The 6,284-nt window shown below is 35.3% G+C and overlaps 1 protein-coding gene across 4 annotated transcripts in view; it reads right to left on the reverse strand.

The window, feature by feature from the left end:
* LOC111504943 (TBC1 domain family member 31) overlaps positions 1 to 6,284 on the reverse strand; it is a 47,079-nt gene that overhangs the window by 36,955 nt on the left and 3,840 nt on the right. The gene's annotated exons all lie outside the window — the stretch shown is intronic.

The raw sequence follows: 6,284 nt of genomic DNA on the forward strand, positions 1-6,284 counted from the left end.
AGAATGTAGAAGTACCTACTGAAAATATTGTGAGCCATCATGGGACGCCTGGCAGATGTGAAACATCATTAATAATATTTTGTAACCCCTGTGATGATTGTTGGGTATTGAAATATTTATGAAAAAAAATGTAATTAAAATATACATGAAAACATTTTGATGCGGCTTGAATATACAAGTAAACTCTTAGCTAGTAATTGCAGTATATTACTAAATATCTTGAATTATAAATATAAATAATGAAGGTTTCAATATAAATTCCACTATCATTAGAAAATTAATCGATTCAATAATTTTTTGATGTTCCTGTTAATAATAAATGAGAAAAACATTCTTGGGCTACTCACCATCAGCTAATTTTGAAACACAATTTTGTCTTCATGAAATTTATACTTCGAGCAAGTGTTTTAGTGCATTACTTTTCATAAGAATGAAATTGAGATTGAATAATAATTGATTAAAAAATATTATATGCTATGAACATTGTCTGAATTTTAATCTACCAAGAGAGTAGATTTTACATTTACTGATCCTTGAGACAGACGAAATATATGGGAGATTGACACATTTTAATTAATCATAAAATATAAAAATATAATTAACTTACTAATGACTCGATAGTGTGTCGTAGTGTGACTTTGTTTTCTTTTCAGGAGGCTGCTCACTTTCACTTTCTAAATTATCACTGTCAGGCATATTTCATTTTTAATTATTTTCAAAAATTATTTATTTAGTAGAACATAGGTTATGTATACTGTAGTTAACACAAGTGTATACTCTATATGTATCCGAGCTCACTGTGGCGACGGAGATGGAGCGTAATGTCAAACCAGTGGAAAGAGAATCGCACAGTCGCTTGCGTTTGGCGCTAATTAATATATTCTTCATTACTCTCTGTTTTTCGTTCTATAGTTATGGATTTCATGCAATACTAAATTCCGAATAAAGATGCCTATACACTAGTGTAGCAATAACTGATTCGTATAGATTTTTCATGCACCTCTGTCGTTCAAAATGGCTTGCCCGATTTCATTTACGTGGACCACTTTTTAATAAGAACGCTAGATACCGTCAATATTGCTGTTCCTGTGATAGTACAGTGTTGCATATTCTACAAAGTGCTGATATAAATTGAGAGGTAAATTGCGAATTGTCATGACATATAAAATATTATTTTAGTGAAAAGAGACATGTAAATGTCTATGTTTTTTACCACTTTTAATTGTAACTAACGTTACTGCTGAATTATGTTTGTGAATCTATAAAAATTTAGAATAATTAACGATGTCAGTTTTGTGTGCGTTGGGAACAAATTCAAATTTTTACGTTTACTTTATTACTGCCTATTGGATAGAAATCAAAATATTTTACAAGTGATGTTACATCTATGGATCGTTCCTCGTGATATTAGGTGTGTTTCGTTCGTATTACTCTATTCCAAATTTGTTTGTTCTGCGTAAAGTTCGATCAAAATACATTGAGAAGAGACGGCGATTAACTTTTGACGTAAATGACTCAATCTGAAATACCAAACATCAGTAAGAACAAAACGTACCTACCTATCGCAATCATATATAGATTGACCAATATAGATCGGCCAAAAGTGAGATAGGACTTTTCATTTTCTGGAAAATCAAACATACTATTTATTCGTATACTTTGATTCATAAACTTAAATGGGTCTTTCATCAATATTGAAATGCACTTTTGTCTTTAACGTCTTTATTTAGTGTCTTCATGATTGATTTTGTCTTTTGAATATTTTACGAAGTCACCTTACTTTAGGTACAATGATCAATTGATGTCTAAAATCAATAGTACCATATTGCGGCAACCCAACTCGGCATACAAGAATTACTGAAACAAAAGCGCATTTCAATGTTTACCACTGTATATACATTTTAGTTCGGATGTAACCGCAAATTCTTACCGATACAAACCGAACATTTTGACAGCAGTTACCTGAAAAACCAAAAATGTGTATTTATTTTGGGACACAATCGATTGTCAAGTTCGAAAACAACTATTTATCTATTGTATTGATGTGAAACATCTATAGCCGCACGTAAAGTCGATTGCTGGCCTGGCGACCGGTCGCCACGCTATATGATAGTGTGATAATGAATCACCCGATGTGAAGACGGGGACCTATGAAAGATAAAACGATCTTACCGATTCAAGTAATCATGGAATTACTAAGATTTTGTGTACGAAACTGCTATTTTAAATTGAAGGACGAATTCTTTACGCAAGATGAGGGACTGCATTGATGATGAAGCATATCAACAACGAAAGAAGGAAGTCCACAACGACTTGCCATTCTTACACGTATTGGTGAAGAGGACCGACACTAAATGAGAAAATCTGTATACCAAAAACCCACTCATGGAATCCATCGACTAATCAATGAATTGACTAATATAATTGAAGGATACCCATTGCTCTCAGCTATATCCTTGATAACATTTTTTCAATATCGTATCTTTCTTTACTCAAGGGGAACCAAGCCTATGAATGAGAAAATTTAGTCCTGCCATTTTGTGTTGTGAAAAATGATGTATCTAGAAGTACTGGCATTCTTCGTATTAACATAAAATTCTAGACCCTGATTACTTCTAGTCACCAAGACAGCTTGAAATGGTAATTCATCTTTGTTTTCGATTCCATATATGAACTTGATGTTCGGGGTTCTGTTGTTAAGAGTTGAAACAAAGTTCTCTTCGTTGAATTTCTTTGTGACAAAATTCGCAAATATATAATCTCCATATCTGCATATCAGATCCAAGTCGGTGAAAAGTAATCTAACTACTTTTTTGTTTTCAAATCGAATCTGCTCATGAACAGATTATCTATAAAGGGGGACAGTGGGTTTTTCATTTTCGTGCCGTCGTGCTGTCTGTAGAAATAGCTGTTGAACTTTTAGCAATACTGTTGCTTGCATATTTCTGTTAGTTGTATGTATGTATCTCCACTTAAAGTATTGACCCTCTGGAAATCCCTCAAATATTGGTATAGCAACACGAGGATACCTATACATCAAATGAAACTAAAATCTCTATCTCGCAGCTCATCCTTAATTGTATCTATAAACTCATGTGAATAACCAAAACTTGAAATCAGTTGTGTGATGTTTCATACTGTTTCAAACAGTATGTTTCAGTTTCAGTCATTCAGCAATTTTATAAGTAGGGGCATTTTGGCGGAAACAATTGTTTGCACCTACTTCACGACTTATGAATTTTTGGTAGACCGTATATTTTAGGAACTGTAGGATTAAAAACCTATAGACTTCTGTTCAAAGTCGGTGAGAGCACATTCACAGCCTTCTTGAGTGCGTTTTTTTATATCTGAAATTATCCTAGGCAATTGGTTCATTTGTAATTCGGGACCGTTTTCAATTGAATTATCAATTCTCTCATAGTAACCTGATTGTTCAATATCACAATCTCATTGCCTTTGTCTGCATAAAATATCTTTGTCTTTCATTTGATAGGTTTTTTTCCACCAGAAATCATTGAAAAGTGTACCTGGAGTATAATCTTTCAAATATAAATCCCGAAGACCTCAATTTGGTTGGTGAAACGAGAAGAATTCGCAAGAGTGTTGCTGCAGTTCTGGTGTTTTGAAATAGTGATTGTTTGAATATTCACTACATTCCAAATGAGTATTGTAATATATACATACACATACTTTCATATATAAAGTATTTCCTCTGAAAATTACCCCCACTCGAAATTCAGAAATTGCCCCCGTTCCCGAAATTTAGATATAAATTTGCCTCTGAGGAGGGTTGGGAGTAGTATGAGTCTTCCAACAGGAACTTTCGAACTTTGACAATTGAAACGGATATAGCATTCAATGACACGTGCAAATAATAAAATTTCCGCTGTCTGTGAGAGTGTGCAGGAGAATCCAGGACAGTCGATTTCGCGTCGCTCACAAGAACTCGTTCAATGCTTCCCGAAAAATTCACTGTTTGGTGTGGATTTTGGGTTGGCAGCGATTCATATGAGTGCTCGCTGTTGACCTGAGTTGGATTATCTGGACACTGACCACATGTGGTTTCAATAGGATGCCGCTACGTGTCACAGCTCATGCTCTGCACGAGCGATTTGAGGGCATGGTCATCTCACGTGGAGATGATGTGAACTGGCCAACGAGATTGTGCGATTTGACCCCGTTAGACTTTTTCTTGTGTGATTTTCTTGAGTCGCAGATGTATGTGAATAAGCCACAAACCACAGCGGTCCTCAAAGCCAACATAACCCAATATAATCGTTCAAATTCAGCCTGATTTATGCACCAGAGTTATGGAAAATTGAACGTTTCAAATGCGATGTTACTATTCCACACATAATGGCATTAAAACGAATGAAAAATTTTGGTGACATCTCTCACACATGTTGTTTTATTCAAATTCAAAGATAGGAAGCCATTAATGAAATACCATATATGTGGGCCCGCCCAGACTAGGATTTGGTTGTCAAACACCACCATGACTATACAGGGTGTAACATAAGTACATTAAAATATCCAAGTGACGTATTCCTGAGACACTTTTGAGAAAAAAAGTCTATATGAACTTGTTTCCAAAAATGCTTCGTTTCGGAGATACGGGGTGTTGAAATTGAATTTTTTTGTTCGCTTTTTAAACGTGGGAAATCATAATTTCGTATTAATTTTCATGTAACATCTAGATGGCGCTGCGTTCGCTGTCATTATTTATCTGAAAAAATTACACCTGCTCAACAACGCTGGAGGTGATCGTTTTCGAGATATTTACAATTTTCTATATCGATGCATATTCACTTATTACTAAGTGAAGTTGCTGAGAACATTACAAAAACTAAGTATGTGGTGGGTCTCATCGAAATAAACAACTTTTTTCCATCAAATGTTTAACGAAGAATGAAATACACATTGTTGAAATTTTTCAAAACATGGTAGGATTTTGTCATAAGTTTTTTGAAATTTTAGTTATTTTCATCAAACTTTATACGCAGTATTATCGAACTGCTTATTCAATCCAAATAAAAAAAAATTGTCAGGTTTAATTATTCAATTAGAAAGTGCTACATTTCAGAGTTTGTAAAAAAACAATTCGGAGAAGTACTATGTTATTTATTAGGAAAATAAACATATAAAAATTGAACGAAGCAACTATTACAACAACTGTTCAAAATGACGACCCCCAACATTAATACAAGCTTCTGCTCTCCTCATCAAAGAACTCCGCACCCGTTGAAAAATGCCCGGAATGTTTCTTATCATTTCGTAGCAAGTTATGATGCGATCCCTCAACATTTTCTCATTTTTAATGGGGCTAGCACAAACTAGTGATATCAGGTATCCCAAAAGAAAAAATCGACCGGATTGAGGTCCGGTGACCTCGGGGGCCAATGCTCAGTGCCTCCTCTTCCTATCCATCGTTGGGGATATGCCACGTCTAAAAAATTTCTTGCTATCACACTAAAATGAGCAGGAGCTTTATCGTGCATAAACCAAGAGTGATTTCGGAGATCAATGGGAACATCTTCCATAAGTTGAGTAAGCTCGTGTTCCAAAAAATGTAGGTAAGCATCTCCATTCAAACGCAAGGGAGAAAATAGGGCCCAATTAAATAATCCCCAATTATGCCTACCCTTACATTAAAAGAGAATCTGTCTTGGAAATGAGTTTGCTTTATCGCATGTGGGTTATCTTCCGCCCACAGGTGGTTGTTATGGAAGTTCATTTCTTTAAAAATTAGCCTCATCTGTGAAGAGTATTTCCGATAAAATTTGCGAATGTTGTTCGATTTTTCTTTGAAGCCATTGAGCTTCGTGAGCTTCGATACGTGGTTGGAAATCACGTAGCGTAAGTACCTGGACACGCTGAATATGATAAGGATATAATTGCTGTTCCTTTAAAATTCTGTAAACTGTCATGTGACTCACATTTAAAGTTTGACTAATTTTTCTTGTACTTGTCTCTGGATGTTCACTAATTTTTTCGAGAACCGCCTCCTCCAATTCTACAGTTCTTGTAGTCCGTGGCCGTCCTACTGCAGAATTTGTTTCAAAGCTTCCAGAGTCGGAAAGTCGCCGGAAAAGATTCGCAAATGTCGCTGCACAAGGAGTCACGCGTTGGGGATACCTTTCCTGATAGATGCGTCTGACCTCGCTTGAATTTCCGTCAGCCAAGCCGTATGCAAAAACCATATCAGCCATTTCAGCATTCGTAAAGTCGGGCATAGTACCAAAAAATCACTTTATAAACTCTGAACTGAGAATTTGTCAATTAAT

This window comes from Leptinotarsa decemlineata, unplaced genomic scaffold (genome assembly GCF_025532065.1).
Source record: "Leptinotarsa decemlineata unplaced genomic scaffold, Ldec_3_MD MMD2_tig00078422_RagTag_RagTag, whole genome shotgun sequence".
Taxonomy (NCBI): Eukaryota; Metazoa; Arthropoda; class Insecta; order Coleoptera; family Chrysomelidae; genus Leptinotarsa; species Leptinotarsa decemlineata.